At 39.8% G+C, this 18,208-nt stretch overlaps 1 long non-coding RNA gene across 1 annotated transcript; it reads left to right on the forward strand.

Annotated features, from left to right (window-relative positions):
• Positions 1–9,283: 9,283 nt before the first annotated feature.
• Positions 9,284–14,521, forward strand: LOC138012851 (uncharacterized). Its single transcript, XR_011125087.1, has 2 exons — positions 9,284–9,420; positions 14,267–14,521. It is a non-coding gene; the product is annotated as an uncharacterized lncRNA (long non-coding RNA).
• Positions 14,522–18,208: the final 3,687 nt, after the last annotated feature.

Genomic DNA, 18,208 nt, shown 5'->3' on the forward strand with positions numbered 1-18,208 from the left:
CTTCTTAGAACTTGCTGCATTCTGCATCAGAAACCTTTTTAAAACAACGACAGGGCACGTGAACTTAGTGATAAAAAAATTATGCATTGCAACTCAGTTTTTCCACCCTCATATTCAAAACTAGGAGACAGGTTTATGGTACCACAGAGAAGGTTTGCTACACAACCATCAATTATGTCTGTCCTCTTTTCCATCACATCATCCACGGTCCCTTAAGAGAAATACTAAGCACCACAGCGGGAACAGATACTTGATGCTAATTTTCAACGAAAAAAATCATCTTCGAAAGTCGTTTTACAAGGTTTAATGACACTTAAAGTTATTACACCCTCTATCGGGAAACTTAAGCAATGAAACTTGACTTCTTAACGTTCTGTTAATTCATTCTTTTCAAGCCTTACGCTTCCGATAAGTCGTAAGGTGCTAACCGGCTTATCGCCCTGAGCATGGGAAATAATATTTAATGGTTATATTTTGTTTTGTTGCCGTTTGAAGGACTCGTTTGTCGGCCACGAGAAATATTTATTTACGACAAGTGTACAGAACTGTTCTTTACCTGTTAAGTTCGGTTACAATAAAGAATGAATGCGCCACATTTGTTAATTACATTTCCGGTACATCATAGGATTTTCTTATTTATAAGACAGGACGATGCAAAATGACAATGCTTGTGACCCTGTTCCAAAATCCATTTATTTAATATTTGTGAAGATTTGAATTTATTTCATGTTAAAGAGACAATTAATGTGATATTGCTAAAATAGGCGAATATGTAGATTCAATATGTACATTTTTAAGCAGACCAAACAGCCAAACATTATTAAGTGTTTTCTACTTCATCATGTTTATTCAAATCGATCACATCGCGGCAAGTTCCAGCTTTCATTGGTCTCATCCTGTAACTGACTGTTTCCAAAATAATCAAAACGAATTCTTACCTTGAGAATCTAGAGTTGATCAAGTCACTTTGCTGAGAGTTGGTTCAGCATTCCGGTTGACGTTTATCGGTCTTTTAGCATAGTTGCTTTTTTACCCAATTTAACAAAATATCACTCATAACCGTATGTGTGTTACCAGCTTTCGAGGTGGTACGAGATTTTCGGGTTTTTTCTTCAACTCACTTTATATTTAGGTAGGATCTCCCCGAATTTACAACTGTTTTGAAAACGTATTGTATTATAGTACGGTTGTATATTTAGATTAAAATGGAAGATAAAGTTTTTGCCTATATTTTTCTAACTTTACACCGTTATATGGAATAAGAAAGAAAATAAACAAGCTTTGCTCAATAGCAATAATGTAATTCAAGACATCATTTGTGTATTATAAAGGAAAGTTCTGAAATATTTGATAACAATAGGGCCGTTTATACGAGAGAAAATAAGCCGCGGCGTACATAATACTCGAAAGGAACTATTTATACGAGTATAAACTCCCTGGCCAGGATAAGCAGCGGCTTGAGAAAGCCGTGAACGTAGATTTTGTACCATTTATACGGGGTGTTCCGCGGCGTCTTATGTAAGCCGCGGCCAGAGTAAGCCGCGGTTTATTTTGTCTCGTATAAACGGCCCTAATGTGTTTTCTGCGTATGGTGCTTCTATCAGTATTTTAGGCAGCTGAAAGTCACCAAAGCCAAGTTCATTCTACTATCTTTTAAACACACCTTAAAACTAAAAAAAAAACACTGTGTTACGTTCAACTTGTGTCAAATTTACCTTGCCTGCCCGAAACTGATTGCAAGGAAGGTACAAAAATGTTGCCGTTTAGTGATGAATGGGAAGTACAGGAAGTAGTTTTCATTTGTTGACTATGAATCATACATACATTGTTGAATGAGACAGTCGCGCAAAATTGTGCTCTGTTGTTTGTTTGTCAAGCGAAAGGTTGTTCATCTGATTGACGAAATCCACGTGGCATCCGTAACATCAAAAATGATGTCGTGTTTTGCATGTGAGCCAATCCCAGCTGACTTAAGCGAAGGAGGTCCAAGATATTGTAACCTCTGAAGGATTTGGTTTGACAAACAAATTTCGTTTAAATTCAGTCACCAAATGTGCACAGTGCAATTGCATAAATACAGTTTCAGCGACATATATGACTTACTCTAAAAATGGATGAATATCCCCTTGAAATCCTTCAATTTGCCCATGTTGTAATTATTGATTGACCGTCTCAAACGCGAGGCCGACAACCCGCCATTTTGGAAGCAAGTGAAAGTAATGCATTGCGAGCATAAACAGAGGGAAAACTGGAGAACATTTCTTTCCGGCCTTAGGAAGGTTTAATGAAGTGTAATTTTGTTGCAAGTCCCGGATACAGAAATATAGAAGTAGAGTTCCGTCTTGGCTGGTACGCAAAGGCGACATTTATAACAGTAATTGAACGGAACTAGAGTGTTTTCACTGTCACGCAAAAAATAAAAACCGAAACTGATTAAAGAAAGAAGCCAAGAAAATGAAATGTTACCAAAGACTAAGACAAACATAACTCCCCCAAGTCTCAAGTCTGTTCTATTTGCCGAAACAAATCTCTCAATTTTACAGAGCTTTGTATGGAAAACACCAACATGGCGGCCTCGAATCAACAAATATCTGGCCCCAGCTGTTCAAAAGGTGGATAACGCTATCCACCGCATAAGTCACTATCCATTGGATAGCGCAATTGGTTTTGCTACGACCTATCCACTGAATAGTGATTTATCTGGCGTATACATCCACCTTTGGAACAACTGAGGCTTGGCCCCAATTGTTCAAACGATGGATAGTGCTAACTCCATTGGTTATGCTAGTGTTTATTCCTGGGGTAGCGGTTTATCCGGTGGATAGCGCTATCCATCGTTTGAACAACTGAGACCTGGACCTCAGTTTGCGATAAAAAGTTTTGTCTTTCTTCTCTTGAGCTGAATTAAATGAGCATAAACATATCTTTTACAGCTTTTAATGCTTAATTTGCCAAAAATCACAAGGTAGCTTTATCTCAGCTACTGTCTTGGTGTCACGCAAGGCGAAAATTCGCACTGGAAGTAAATGTCATTCTGCGCGATGATTCAAAATGCTGTATTCCCAAAACGAAAAGCGCTGCGGGGCCTAAAAATGGCGAAAAGATTTACTAGATTTACTTCAAAGTAATTTTTTTTTTCCGGTATCGATAAAAAAAAAAAAAAGAATTCAGAAAACCTCGCAGCTTTGATTTTACAATTTGATGACGTCACGTGAAACACTCCATACATTGGTTTGAAAGATGACGGGTCAGAAGTGCGTATTCCTGGACAAAAAATATAGTGCTAACTTGAGATACGAAGCAATGGGTTCGGGAGGCCGCAGGGTTGATGCTTTGGTGAGAGCAATCGCCGCATTCCGCCAATGTGGCCCTGGAGCCTTTCCTTTACTCGTAGTCATATGTGGCTTGCCTTTGTTGAGTGCTCTGCTTCTAGAGGTTTCAATCGCCGGGTACTTCGGTTTTCCCTCTGATTGAAATCAAAATTTGATTTGATTTCCTCTAAATTACTTTCATGTAATTTGAGGACTGCTTAAAACTACTTGGTTGATTCTCGATAATTCTTTTCTCCTCGTCGAACAAAAACATTAAATAAGTTAAACTACGATAGCAAATTTTGCAGCATTCGCCTTGCCAGGAAACGTTATTCAATTGTTCTAAAACTTCATTTCTTTATTTTCACGGGAAACTATGATCGGAACAAGAATATGGAAAATGTAAATCGTACCAAGAACGCTTCAGTAATTCCCAGCATGTCCTTAAAAATCTTCTTGTGTAATACTGGGTTTTTTATCTTCAACTCACGGCTCTTACACTTTTAAGAGCGAACGCCATTGGCGTTCTTATTACTACACAAACATTGTGGTTTCCTCATGTTATGCCTTACCCGACAAAACGGCGTCTTTATCTGTAACACGATCGGCTGAAACAGAAATGCTGTCAAAGTCCTTAAACCAAAGGATACTGATAGGGTATGATGAGAGCTGGGACTGGCTTGTTGCTTCCAAGAAAGGAAAGAAAAGGAAAGGAACTTTATTTAAGTGTCTAGTCGTTCTAGCGCTGGAGCGCTAATTGGGGACACTGTAAACTGAACTTAACAATTAAGACAAATCAAGTCAAATGTTGGTTTTTGAGGAGAGGGGAAACCGGAGTAGCCGGAGAAAACCTCTCGGTGCAGAGTAGAGAACCAACAAACTCAACCCACATAAGAAGCCGAACCTGGGAATTGAACCTGAGCCACATTGGTGGAAGGCTAGTGCTCTCACCACTGCGCCATCCCTGCACCCACTGGGAAAATGGGAATGGGGACAATATATGCTGGGAATGAGATTGGGCCCAACCCCCTTATTAAGGATCACCAAAACGTCTAACTTATCGCTGCCCTCTATCGTTGCCTCATATTGAATCCACTGGGAACTCGGAAAAACACAAGCCCCAGATGGGATTCGAACCCTCGACCATCCGTGATATAGTCGTATGCTTTAATCACTAAGCTACTGGTAACCTCCCGGCAAGAGAGCTTGCAACTGCTCGTAGGCTAAGCTACTGGATCTCTATGGTGAGCAAGGGTTAAATGTAGGCCTTTGACTCGAGCTGCATCACGCAGCTACAGAGTCAAATAACGACTGACAGCATAGCTCATAACTGCATCGCGCAGTCACACTGAGGCATATCTACGATGCGGCCAACCAAACCTTTCAAAAATAAAAAAACTTTCATTTAATACGTGTATATCATTCTCACATTCGTTTCAATTACAACCTTGTTATTTAAAGTATTCCTGACCACCTTGATTTTTCGTTACTCCCTGTGAGCAGAAGGGAACCGCTGATTTCCTATTATGCAATCCGTTCATCATCCGTCTATCACATGGCACTGATCTTGGTCGGGAAGGTTTGTTTGTTCGAACCCCAGCCAACAAACATTTAAGGTCTAAAATAACTGAGGAGATTATCCCAAAAATGACGTGGATAAAATGAAGGGCAAGTCTCGAAACACGGCAAGGTTCATGAGAACCTACATAACGATCGCAAAGACCAAGGGGCGTTGTACGTGACGAAGTGGTCAAACCTTTGAGGTCTATCTTGGTTGGTCACCTACTTAACGCTACTCCTAATTCCGACTGAAAAATAAGTATCCTACTTTTCTCAGCTCTACTTATAATAGTTTTACTTGTAAACTTGACCTCGATCAAATACTGAAGTCTCAAAAGGGGACTTTGCCATGTTCAGATGAAACCAGCACTTTTCAATAGCTTCCGGAAGTTTGCCGACATTTTTATCTTTCCAGTTGTTCCGTGTGTGCTCTGTAGAGGTTGAGGGGTCAGAGCGTTTGGGAAGTAGAGGGGCACGAGTCGGAAGCGAAACAGAAAAAAAAAACAACTTTGGCGTTTAGGTCCACATGTCAATAGTTAGCGGATAAATGGAAAAAGCATCTTGCAAACAACGGGGCCATTCAACGTGTCAAAAGGACAAAGGCACTTGCCTGGGGCCGACCACGTCGAGCCACTTGACAAGGAAAGGAAACTCACGATGCGAGCGAACCAAGACAGATTCTTCAGCAATAAAGTCAGCTTCTCCAAAAGTCTTCCCATGGATGAAGAAATTCCGTTCAAAAGGTATGAAAGAAAGTTCTCAGTTTATAACATATTGTGTTTACTAGTCCAACGAACTTTCACGATACCGACAATACCCAACAAGAAGGCAACGGTCAATTCAAGCACCAACTTTCCCTCTTTCTCCAGCGATGATTACTAACGTGATTCTGTCTTTGGATGTTAAGAGGTTTAGTTCAGCTCCATTTTAGTTTACGGCGGTGAAGCTAGTAAGCTTTGCGGTTCCGGAGAACCGTTTTTTACCCCGCCCTCAAGAGCATAACGGATTAGTGTTAAAAACTGCCCTGTCGTTTCGGTAATTCCTCATTTGGTTACGAACTTGTTTGATTCTGCTTTCCTCCCCTCGCGTAATTCAAAGAATTATTCTACTCAAATAAAGAATTTATCATTGTTTCATTGTGCCATAATAGAGACTTTAGCGCTGTTTTTCGGTCTCCTCAGTACTCCTTATTAGTGCTTCTACTTCAATGATTGATTTCTCTTGACGCCATGTTAAAAATGTAATAATCCCTATCCACTTTGCAAGGTCCCAAATGTCATAGTTAACGAAAGAACAGTTTTATCTTAGAAGCTTCCACCAATTTTAGGTTTTAAAATTAGGAAATGTGACAATAAGGCAATATTTTCTGTTGTTTTCTTCCCTGCATGTCCTTCTAATCGACTAATACTCAACCTTCGACGAATTCAATCTTGCATACAAGCGCTCTCGAATTTATCTTTTTATCTTCTTAACAAATACTACTGAGAAATTTAGATTTTCGTTCCCGGCGATCTTTAACTTTATGGCAAAATCGTTTAAGAAGCCCTGTGTGAAACAGAAGAGTTTTCAACAATTCGTAAATACTAAGTAAGTGTCACTATCGGTATGAGCAAACTAAGTGATGTTTACGATGATGGTCTTGGTGACTCAGTCTAGGTCTTTAAAATTGATTATTACGAGCTTACTGTAAATTGGTTTCAATAACCTCGGAAATGAGTTTAAATGTTTTGGTGTTAATTTCACACAAAATAATTTTCGTTTGCGCAGATTTTGAAGGTGCAAAATATTTTAAAATCCGACTCAGTGAGCTGCTGTCCTTGTCGCCTCTGTTGTCTCGCTGGGGAAACTATCCACAACTCTGCTCCTTAATTAAGCCAATTTCAACGTTTTTTTAAGCTTTCTCGTCTAGGTCACCGGTCAGGTCGCTAGTGGAAATGCCGCGTTTGTGCGCCAAATTACTTGTGTACCCGCATTTCTCGAGAAGGCCACGAAACTTTAAAAGTGTATTTAACCAGTGGTCTGGAGAAATTGGGACTTACTTTGTGTGTTGTTCCCTCTGCAGGTTTGGATCCAGCTGTTGTTTTGTGAAAGCAATGTAAGGAACGTTTGCCTGTTCCTTTAAACGTTTCGACCTATCTGTCAGATAGGTTATTGCCTTCTCGCAGTAATAGTATATATACAACAATTTTCAAAAAAGCTTTAGCTGAATTGCGGTTAGTTGCAATAGTTTCGGTAAACAGTAGAATATATTCTAAACTTCTGGCTAATTGACTGTTTACTGGTTAAAGAATAAGTTGACGACGTATGTGATTCCTCTTTCATTGAAGGACAACCTCACGAAAAAGGTGTAGACAAAAACCGAACTATCTTCAGCACAAGACAACTGGTCGAGTTAGAAAAAGAATTCCACTACGACAAGTACCTGTGTCGACCAAGACGAATCGAGATTGCACTGTCACTGGGGTTGACAGAAAAACAAGTGAAAATTTGGTTTCAAAACCGGAGAATGAAATGGAAAAAAGAGACTGCATTGATGGAGAGAGCTTTAAAGAGTAAAATCCAACAGCGACTTCGGCAGTTGAGTGACAAGAACCCAAACGGTTTTGGAAGTTTGACGATGATAAACAATGTGAACGGCCATCCGACATCCTTTACCTCAATTCAGCGGCGAGTAAGAGGAAGTCAAGGTTTCCCTCCAATTTACCCGGATAACTTTGAACTTTAAAGAATCCAAGTTGGAGCCATATTTATCTCGAACATTTTATCTCCAGTATATTATACCCGAAAACGCCACACCAAGCCAAACATAGATCAAATGCTCTCATTTTAACCATGACACTGATTCAAAAACTGGACTTTGCAGAGAATAACAAACGATCTCGGGATGAAGACGGCTTAGTATCATTTGAATGGACAATCTTTTTGCTTTCATCCACCTCAAATTCTCGAAGAATCTCCTTTCGTGCAAGAAGCCACAAGAGAGTACAAACTTTTAATGAAGAGGTCATCCTTGAGAATTTAACCGCGCCCTTAGAAAATAAAACTTGAAGATGTAAACTGATCAGAGGAAAACCGATTTTCTGTTTTATGATGACTGCGCAATGGAAATTTATCAATTTTAACAAGCACTAATGTACATCTTCTTTACTTTGGAATAACTTTGATAGCCGCATGCGGCCCTCAAAGGTCAACTGATCGTGTCTTTGTGTCTGTTCTCCTTTTAACGGAATAACACAACACAGGTGTCTCAATCACGTCCCAATTATCACTGCAATTTCCTCATTTTCGTTCAGATATTAGTATTAATTAACCAAGTAAAATCTTTAAGAAAAACTCTCGAACCCTCTGAGAGACAGACAATCTATGTTATATTATCAATCCTATTAAAAGAATTCAAACTTCATTAGTGTCTTAAGTGTACATTTTCAAACGGTTAAGAGGTTCTCACAACACACTCAAATGAAACTCAAGATTTTGGTTTCATATTCAACAAATTCCACTTACTTTAAATAAATGAAAACTCTTGAGTCGATAGAAGTCTAATTCTGAAAAAGAGATGAGTGAACCGTTGAGATAATAGAGCGCCAGCGTTTAGTAACAAGGAGGACTCAAGGCCAGTCCGCCATATTGAAAATACGGCAAACAAAAGAAAAACCCTAACCCCAACCATAACCCTGTATGATGTCTGGGACGGCTGCCAACATTAACATCAAGAAAACGCTAGTCTTTTAAGACTGTAGGTGACTTGAAAGTCACGGTTCTAAGGCGTAAAAAAAATTTAAAAACTGAAGGACGGGCGCTTCTGTAAGTGTTAAACATGTCATGTGTTTTATTGATGAAACGCCTCCAACAGTTGTTTAAAATCAGCGTTTTGGTTCCGCCGTTTTCGGTGTGCTATTGCCAATTAATTGAGAGGCTGCAATAATTAATGAAGTGCAATTTTGCATTTTTCCGTGATGATTTATTGTCCAAAATCGTAAAACCATAAAAACCAACTCATCGTTAGCAAAGCAATTCTGTGAATGTCTATTTCGTTCCTAGACTATCTTCCTGGAATCGAAGACGATTCTGCAATGCCGGGAAATTTACGACGAGTGTTCGGAAGTGCTTCGGTATTTTTTTCAATTGCGCGCGCTTTCCGTCGTAAACAGTCGTAGTTCGAAAGTCCAAGAAAGCAGACACCTGCTTAAATTTTGCAAGCGCTATAAAGTAACCAGGGCGTTAGCCGCCGTAGACCCGGCGGACAGGGCACAAGTTGCAGACTTTGTATCGCCATCACGTCTAAGAAAACAAAACAAGTTAAAGGTTGGTCGTAGATTCCTTTTAAGGGGGGCAGTGTGTGTACAAATGGAACAAGGACAGAGAAAACGTCGGTACCAGGCAAACTCTCGACCTCGTCATAACGGATGCCATGCAAAGGCAACCGACTCGCTGGCGAACACTGACAAATGTCTTATAAATTCAAACCACCGAGAGGATACTACTTTCTCGGGAACTAAAACTGTTTCGCCTGAAGTCTATCCTTGGATGAAAGAACTTCGTTCAAAAGGTATTTAACAAAATCTGTATTTCAGTGAACCAGTAAACTTTCACGGTATACGAAATGTGCTGCTGCATCAAACGGAACCTTTGTTTCCATTTTAATTTCTCCGACGCGCAATTAGTTTTGAATCGAATCATTAGATGTTGACTGAAGACTCTCTTTACCTCTAACCGTTGATCTATAAAGTTTCAACGAAATACATTTCTTTGATTCCGTCGGACTCGATCGTACCCCGCCCTTTATAGCGCTTTAAGTGTGGATTAGTACAGTAGAAGAAAGCCTTCGCCATCTTGGCCCTTCTCCGTTGTGAGGTCGTTCGCTCGTGTTTCTAAAATCTTCTAAGGCGCGGATGCCGTAACTTCGCCGTAATTTCAACGCAAATGATTTCAGTTAAAACCCTAGTGAAAAATTAATTGCAAATATTGTTTTATTGTACTGAAGAATGCTTTTTTCCATTCGTCGTTGAATTGTGGCTGGTACAAAAACGATTAATCCTTCTGTACACAGTCACCAGGGTTAAAAATGTGCTAATCCCTTAATGCAGTGTTGTCTCTCTACATGTCCTGGCATCACAAAATATCTTTTCAACCACAAAGCACTTTCTTCTGAGAGACTCCGCCACCAAGGAAGTTATATTATGTGTTAAAACCAGGCGGAAAGCGTATAACAACATAGCAAAATTCTCCTTAGGCTGTTCGGGTACGCATTTTTCAATATGACCTTATGCAGAAGACGTGTTTGGATCCTATATAGTGGCCAAGACCTGTGTAATCGTCTTTTAGTTTCTCGCCATTCTTTAAGCGAAAGCAAATGTTAAAAATTGTTATAAGATAGATTAGATAGGTATTTTTTCTAACCAATCATTGGCCTAACAATTTTGAAGGTTCTACTCACAAATACGAACGATTTTTTTAGAGACATACTCGGCCTTTCATTTTGTTTGTTTTTTCTTTAATTTGCTCGATGGTTAAAGTTGAAGCAATTTTCAATTCTCTGTGACTAAACTTCAGAACACTCAGTCCATAACATCGTCCCTCGCTCATCTAATGGAAGTGCTCGCGAAATTTTCCTCTGTACACAGTTTACGAAATTTTGCATTCTTTGGGCACCATATTCAGCCATCATGTTAGAGAAACAATAGGGCCGTTTATATGAGAGAAAATAAGTCGCGGCGTACGTAACACGCGAAAGCAACTATTTATACGAGTATGAACTCCCAGGCCAGGATAAGCCGCGGCTTGAGAAAGCCGTGAACGTAGATTTTGTACCATTTATACGGGGTGTTCGCGTGTTATGTAAGCCGCGGCTTATTTTCTCTCGTATAAATGGCCCCAATGTTTGTTTGTTTGTTTGCGTTTTCAAATCGATAGCAGTGTCTTGAAAGGCGTAAAATTGGTTTGATCGGGTGTTACAATTCCCCGTTCTCAGTTTAAAGTTTGGAAACTGACGGCTTTGATTGCCAGGAGTGCTTTAGGCTTTAGTTTCCTTGCGCTGACTAAGATCCCTTTCACCCTGACAATGGTTTCTTAAACTACAAACACAAACACTATTTATCGAGGGTGAAATACATTTTTACCGTTTACATAATACCCCCCCCCCCCAAAAAAAAAAAAAATCTTTTAAATATAAAAACACCTACTTGTAGTTAAATTTTAAACAATTATGCTTAAAGGTCCTACTAATTTTAAAATGCTCTGGTGAGGAGTTTCCGTAATGAAATTATTTTGTAGCGTTATCCTGAAATTTGAACGGGAAATTATGTTTCTGTATCAGTTACCCAGATTATTCCATAGACGACATGCACTTGAGTGGAAAGTTCTAAGCCCAGAATTTTTTTACAAGATGGTGTTAAAACGTCATTAGAGACAGCAGATCTAGTACAATAACCTTTTTTAGACCTGACATATTTAAAATATGAACCGCAATATTCAGGACAATGACCTTTTGGCTAATCCTGTGTAGCCTAAAGAGTTTTCTAACGTGTACAATGTCATGTACTCCAAATTGTAGAAAAGATACTGCGTGTTGACGCACATCTAGATCATGAATAAACTCATAGTCTGTTGCAAGTGGTGGAACGTATGGCGAATGTTATACTTCGAATATATTTTAAAAAAGTGAATGGGACTTTTCCTCTGGCCCGGGATAGGTCTTAATCAGTTTATCGACAATCTTTGAGAGTCCTTCATGATGAGTGCATGCCATCTGTTAAAAAGCAACTAAAGCTGGTTTTTCATGAAAGGCTAAACTTTCGTTCCATTTAGCTATTTGCCATTTTTAAATCGATTAAAAAAACACACTTCTCAGTGCCATCTTGTTGTTTGTTTGTGTCTTTTTATTCTGTTTATGTTTAGTTAGCCCTAACGATTTTTTATATGTTAGCTAAAGTTATTTTTCTTTTATTAAATTATCACCTCAAGAAAAGGATGCGGACAAAAACCGAACAATCTTCAGCGCAAGACAACTGGTCGAGTTGGAAAAAGAATTCCACTATGACAAGTACCTGTGTCGACCAAGACGAATCGAGATTGCACTGTCACTGGGGTTGACAGAAAAACAAGTGAAAATTTGGTTTCAAAACCGGAGAATGAAATGGAAGAAGGAGAGTAAAGGAGTTGAGAAGGCTTTAAAAAATGAAATCCAACAGCGACTGAAGCAATTAGGTGCTAAAAACCCAAACGGTTTCGGAAGTTTGTCAATGGTAAATAACATGAACACTAATCCGAATTCTTCCACTGTGGTGACTTCGAGTGGGCAACGAAGAGGAAGTCACAGCTTTGCTCCAAGCCACAACAGCGGCTTTGAACTTCCAGGACTTTTGAATCAGGCTCCTCTTAAACGCTCTTACTACACTAACTGGTGTCCTTGAATTCACGCTGTGCTTTCATTTTCATGATAAAGGTTATCTCAGAGATTCAAAAGTTAGACATCACATAGCATAACATAGCATAGCATAGCATAATATACCCGTAGCATAATATAGCATAATGGACGGCTCCCGATTTTTAACGCCTCTAGAAAGACACTTTTCTATTTTAAGCACAAATAACATCTCCATGAGCACTCATAACAATGATGGTTTTCCTCCTTCCTCCTAAAAAAAAAACAACAACAACAAAATAGACAAAAAATCCTCCCAAACATGCCATTGTACCGTGTAAAGTTTAAACAGAGTAAGATTGGCGTTAAATCTCGCAGCGCATTCAAAATTTACTGTAAAATCTTACAAAGTGGACAATCCCTAAATGGAGACAATCTACTGGTCAGATATTTCAATCCAAATAGTTGAAATATTACCATTTCTTCTTTATTACTAATATTGTTATCATATTTTATTATATAATATTATGACACCAGCCGAGCTATTCTGTAGTTCATCATAGGCTTGTTATGTCATTTCGTGCACAATTTACCTTTACATTTAATATTCCTTCTTCTACATTTTTGTAAATACGTGGGCAAATAAAATATCAGTTGAGTGCTTGTTTTGTTCCAGGTTTATTTTATTTTATTTCATTTCATTTTGCTTCGCCTTGTGGTCAGGGTCACCACAACAAGGGGTTTTGGAGAAAAAGGAAACATGGCTAATTTAAACTAGGGAACAAGGGAACAAAAACGATTCAAAACAATGTTAGGGATCAAAAAGCTGGGAACAAGTTTGAAAGTAATTTGGGGAACAAGGAAACACAAGGAAATATTTAAAAGGGACAAAGCCCCCCACCCCCAACCTTATTCCTGGGAGGGCCTCAGTTGTCGAAGTTATTGTGGTTCCATTTATCAAATTGCCACACCGGAATCTCCATAGCTTGCAGAACTGGGGTCTTAGCTGTTGGAGCGCAAGTTACCAAAAGCGAACGACAGTTTACCGAGCCGCCATGTTAAATTTCGAGGTGAGCGGGGTCTTCTCTCTCTTTCTCTCTCTCTCTTTCTCATCCCAGCCTTCCTTCGCTTCAAGAATTCAAGATGGCGGCTAAACATTTCTCGATTAAGTTTACAGGGAAGACCTTTTTCATGTTCAAATGTGACAACCACTGGAGCAAAAAAATGTCTTTGTTGCGACAGCTAACGATAAAGAACTGGTTGATCCAGTAAAGCAAAGGGTGACGTCAACGATATTTTCGGTGAACTGAGCATGCTTCCGCTTATGTCGCTACCAGTATTGATTGACACTACAGCTCCCCCTTGAATTCAGGTACCTCTCTCGAACGCTACTCTAATCCTTCAGGGAAACATCAAAACCTTTAACCTTAAGTCAGTTGAGCCGTTGAGTCAGCTCCAGGAGACCCAATGATGTTTCGAATATCTTGTTACATGGGGAAATGTTCACCTGACCTCACACTGCTACTCCAACAGAAATTTCCCGCAATTGCTATTATAGGGTAACACGCACTTCTGTTACTTTTCCCGCAGTTTGCTTTGTTGCCATGCCGTGTTCGATTTAATGTTCTCAAAAGCTCTCAAATCGTGTAGCCATTAGGATTTCCCGCTTTTCAATCATGACTTCTACTTTTCGTAATTTCATTGGATTGGTCTGGAGCGTATCAATACTTCCTGTGTGGCCGGAAGATCTCGTTCGTACGGAATGTCGGTTATGTGAACAAGATGTAAGTTGAAGATTTTAATAGAGTCACATTTCAAAAGCCTCATTTTCAAAGATGACGGTTGGGGTGGCGCCTCGCATGGGTCACGTGTCTCGTTCGCGCTACTTCCCATTGGTTATTTTTCTATAGCTATTTATTTGTTATTATTGGAACAATAAATTTGTTAGACATAAACAAACACAACGACAAGGATTTTTTCTTGCATGTAAACCAGACAGGTAACTGCATGCATCATTTTATTGTCATTGCAGTCAATGATATCAAAATTCACGCGGTCATGTAAGCCTTTCTGAAGATGGCTAAGCTGTGAGGAGGTACAGAGTTATTATCCATGGATAGTCTAGCAGTTGCCAGAGACGCGCTACGTCACCACTATATGTGCTTTTAGAACACTCTTATCGAACCGCGCCCATCACAGGTCAGTCTTTAAGATGCAAGAACGGTCTACTAGGACGGCCAGTTTGTTTGCTTGTAAAAACCAATAAAAGTGGACATGTTTAGTTTGACTGCGACGTCCCCTGATATCATTCATTGCAGGAGCCCAAGAGTGAGAGCCTCAATATGCACTATATCCTTGAGCCAACCTTTGCGCGCATCTTTGTATTTTTCTTACGAACTCTTCAGCGGGAGGCAGGAGGTTGACTCAAATGGCTTGTATGGGAGAAGCAAGCTTCTATTCATAGGCTCGTGTTCATTGCTAACACAGGAGGACAGTTCATCTGTCAAAAAATGTATGCATTGTCGAATCGAAATCAGTTTGCCGAACTTTGGCGACTTGACAATGATCACAGGGGTGGGTGGGCTGAAGCTCCCACGGGACGAGAACTCAAAGGGCACTCCCGATCCCGCCACTTGCATCACCTCCTACCTGCCTGATCTCCCATCGCACAGCAAACGCAGTGGGTTATGTGGTTAATTTTCTCATCTTGCATACGTAACAGCATTACATCATACGAACCAATTTCTCATATAGACATAGCTTCCAGGGGTAATCCAAAGCCTAGCAGAGCATCCGAACTTCTGGAATTTGACATCAGGCCATCTACAATATCGATTTTCGATGTTTTGACAGTAAATAACGTTTATCATTTTCATGCTCTAAAGTTCACACATCTGTGGCACAAGGGCCTCCTGCCAATTCCGTTTCAAGATTTTTTTCAAAATGCTAGTAATGCCCATATATATAACACTAGATACGCCTCCAAACAAAACCTATACAAGCCAAAAGTTCGAACCATTTCTGGAAAACAAACAATATAGCCTTTACCGTTCGTCTTTTTTGGGACAACATATCCACCGATCTAATAGATCTTAGCGTCTTCAACGGTTCCAAATGATTCAAAGTTTTTTTACTGTCTGAGCAACATTCTCAAAGCCAATCTTAGTTTCTTTAGAAAATATATTACTCAGGCATTTATTTCTTTATAATACAGTAACACTCCTGACTTTTAAGTTTTGATTTCTTGCATATTTCTTAAACATCAAAAACCTGGAAAACCCCTCGGTTATTTTGGGTCTCCAAGCCCTAATTCCTGCACAAATATATACCTTTTTCCCCTTTTCTTCTTTTAAAACAATTGTCAATATAGTAACAAAATGCAAATGAGTGAATAAGCAATTTTGTATTTGTTGACTCGGGTAAGGACCATAGGAATTTTTTTCCCCAAGAATACTCGAGTAACAGGTGATCGAAAAAGAAATCGTATACGGTGTGCTGAAAGATTGGTCGCTTTGTTAAACCCTCGACCACCTTATCCTTACCGGGAAGTACTCCATTTTATTTATTTATTTATTTATTATTTACTGATTAAGTATGAATACATACATGGTGGAATCAACAACAGGCCATAGGTCCTCTACGAGGTTAACCACCATTTTACCCTCCCAACCATGGTACACCACAGAAGACAGACCACAACACCGGGAACTACATGCCCTACTCTTTGTGACAAGTGTGTGGGTTCTTTTACGTCCCACAGGATTATGAACATTGAAGGGTTATGAGACGGGAGCTCCGGCTTATCGTCCTTATCCGAGAAGACTAGAGAGTCTAACCATTTGAAGATGAAATTACAAAGGCAGCACTTTCTACTCAGTTATTTAAAGACCCTGAGTGTTGGTCCGGCCGGAGTTGAACTCACGACCTCCCGCGAGACAGCCCCGGTGCTCAACCAACTGAGTCACCGGTGCGAGGTTCATACATACCATTGCAATGCACTGTCTCAGTATTTAAGAGTCAAGCCAGTTTCATTTTTGCGTACACGACAGGTCTTCCTAGCCATGGTCACCCCTACAACGGAGCCGATCCAAACGCTAGTGCGAACGGAGTAGAACGCCTGCATGTGCGTTTCGCACTCAAACGCAAACACAAGTGAAATACTAAAATGATAGCCATCTCTTTCGTTCTTGCTTGAACATACGTTGTGGTAGTGTCGAAGTATATTTCCTTGCGTTTGTCCCACATGTATAAACTTTGGCTAACATCCCGTACCCTCTGACTTAACCTGGTAAGAACAACCCTATGACATTTGCGAGACGAAACAAAATACAACTTCTCTTTTACAAAGCTTTATTTTCGATTTTACCGGCAAAACGACCTACAAAACTACAAAGTTAAAAAAATCCAATGTCACAAAAGATACTTTCCCCATCACAGAAGCAATAAAGATAACAAGAGAGGGTGGCCATTCGGATGCTGTAAACAATCGCCGCAACCAACGTTTAGAAATTGCATCGCATTCCAAGATGTGAGTTGTCATTGACCAAAGTAATTACTTTGGTTCAGTTCGAACAGAATTTTCATTTTTATCCAGAAATGCACTTGCTAGCTGTTTCCAACACTAAGGTAAGTGTTACTTTAAGGTTTCAGTAAATCCAGACGTTTATGTCTACTTGAAGAGAAGAGTTAACGGGCGACTTTGTTACGTGAGTTGTCGCTGTTCCAAGACGCGAGTGGCGTTGAAAGAAGAGCAACAGGACAGTTCGTGACACATACAAAAACCGGCGCGCATATATTCACGGGCATTTTTAAACATATCTGAATTTTTAGTTAATGGGGACATGAGTAAGTGATTAAGGATATTCCCGCTTCGACCAAATCAAAGTTATGACAATGGAATTTGGTTCCGGGTGACCCAGGAAAGTATCTTTTATCTTAGCCTTTGTATACTACAAATTACATACCAAACAAAATTACTAGTCACAAAGTTTTGCTCTCTTAATATTTTCCCATAGCAACCCGCGGCCTCTATCACGCAAGCATTACTTACAAAGTACCCAAGTAAAACACCGAGTTGCTGCTATTCTCGTCCTTATGGAAGACGATCATTTTGGTCGTCACGTGAGGAAGTGACTGTTTTTGGCTCGAAAAATAGAAAATCACTTCGAATTTGACGTCTGCGCAGACGGCCCAACGTCTGGATCACGCATTTCCCGGTTGAAAACAATCAGGTAGTTTTTCTTGGCGCTGACCAAAAGAATCGTAGCTTCTGCAGGCAAGAACGAGTGTCAACTTCAGTGGATGCTACAAATTCTGAGCAAACTCGTTTTGTGAGCAAATAAATCCGGTCACAAGTTTAACAATAAACGGCCCTTAATGACAGCTCTGATGTCCCCGCGTCGTGGTAAATATCAAAACGTAACAAATATCTGTGTATACAGACATAGCTTGATGCTCCTCTGGCTTGAATACATTTGAATGTAATGTAGTTTAGAAAATGACGAATCAAAGACCCAAACTAGAGTAGCATCAGACTACGTCTGATCGTCGTTGACCTAGCCCGCGTTGCTCGAAGCATCGTGAACGCCAACCAGCCGGCGTTAAATAACATGGAAACCTATGTTTTGATAACCTCTTAACCTATGGTTGGCGCTAAACAGGCTTCGAGCAACTTGTCCCTGGTTGCAACGTGAACTGTGACTTTCCGGTTACCTTCGTACACTTGCTTCTTTTTCTGAATCAATAGCAACGCAATCTCACTTGGGGCTCTTTCCCTTTGTGTTGTTTAGATTTGCCTCATTTAATACACCTGTGTTTCATTTTGCATGGGATTTCTTTGGGTTTTGGAACTGCCCTTTCCTGTTTTTAAGAACGAAAGGTTTGTGTAGGGATTGTTTCTTCTTTATTATTCTTACTTTTTAAGAACGAATAATTTTCATGTTCAAATATTTGTTTATCCCTCTTACTTGATTTA

This window comes from Montipora foliosa, chromosome 8 (assembly GCF_036669935.1).
Source record: "Montipora foliosa isolate CH-2021 chromosome 8, ASM3666993v2, whole genome shotgun sequence".
NCBI lineage: Eukaryota > Metazoa > Cnidaria > Anthozoa > Scleractinia > Acroporidae > Montipora > Montipora foliosa.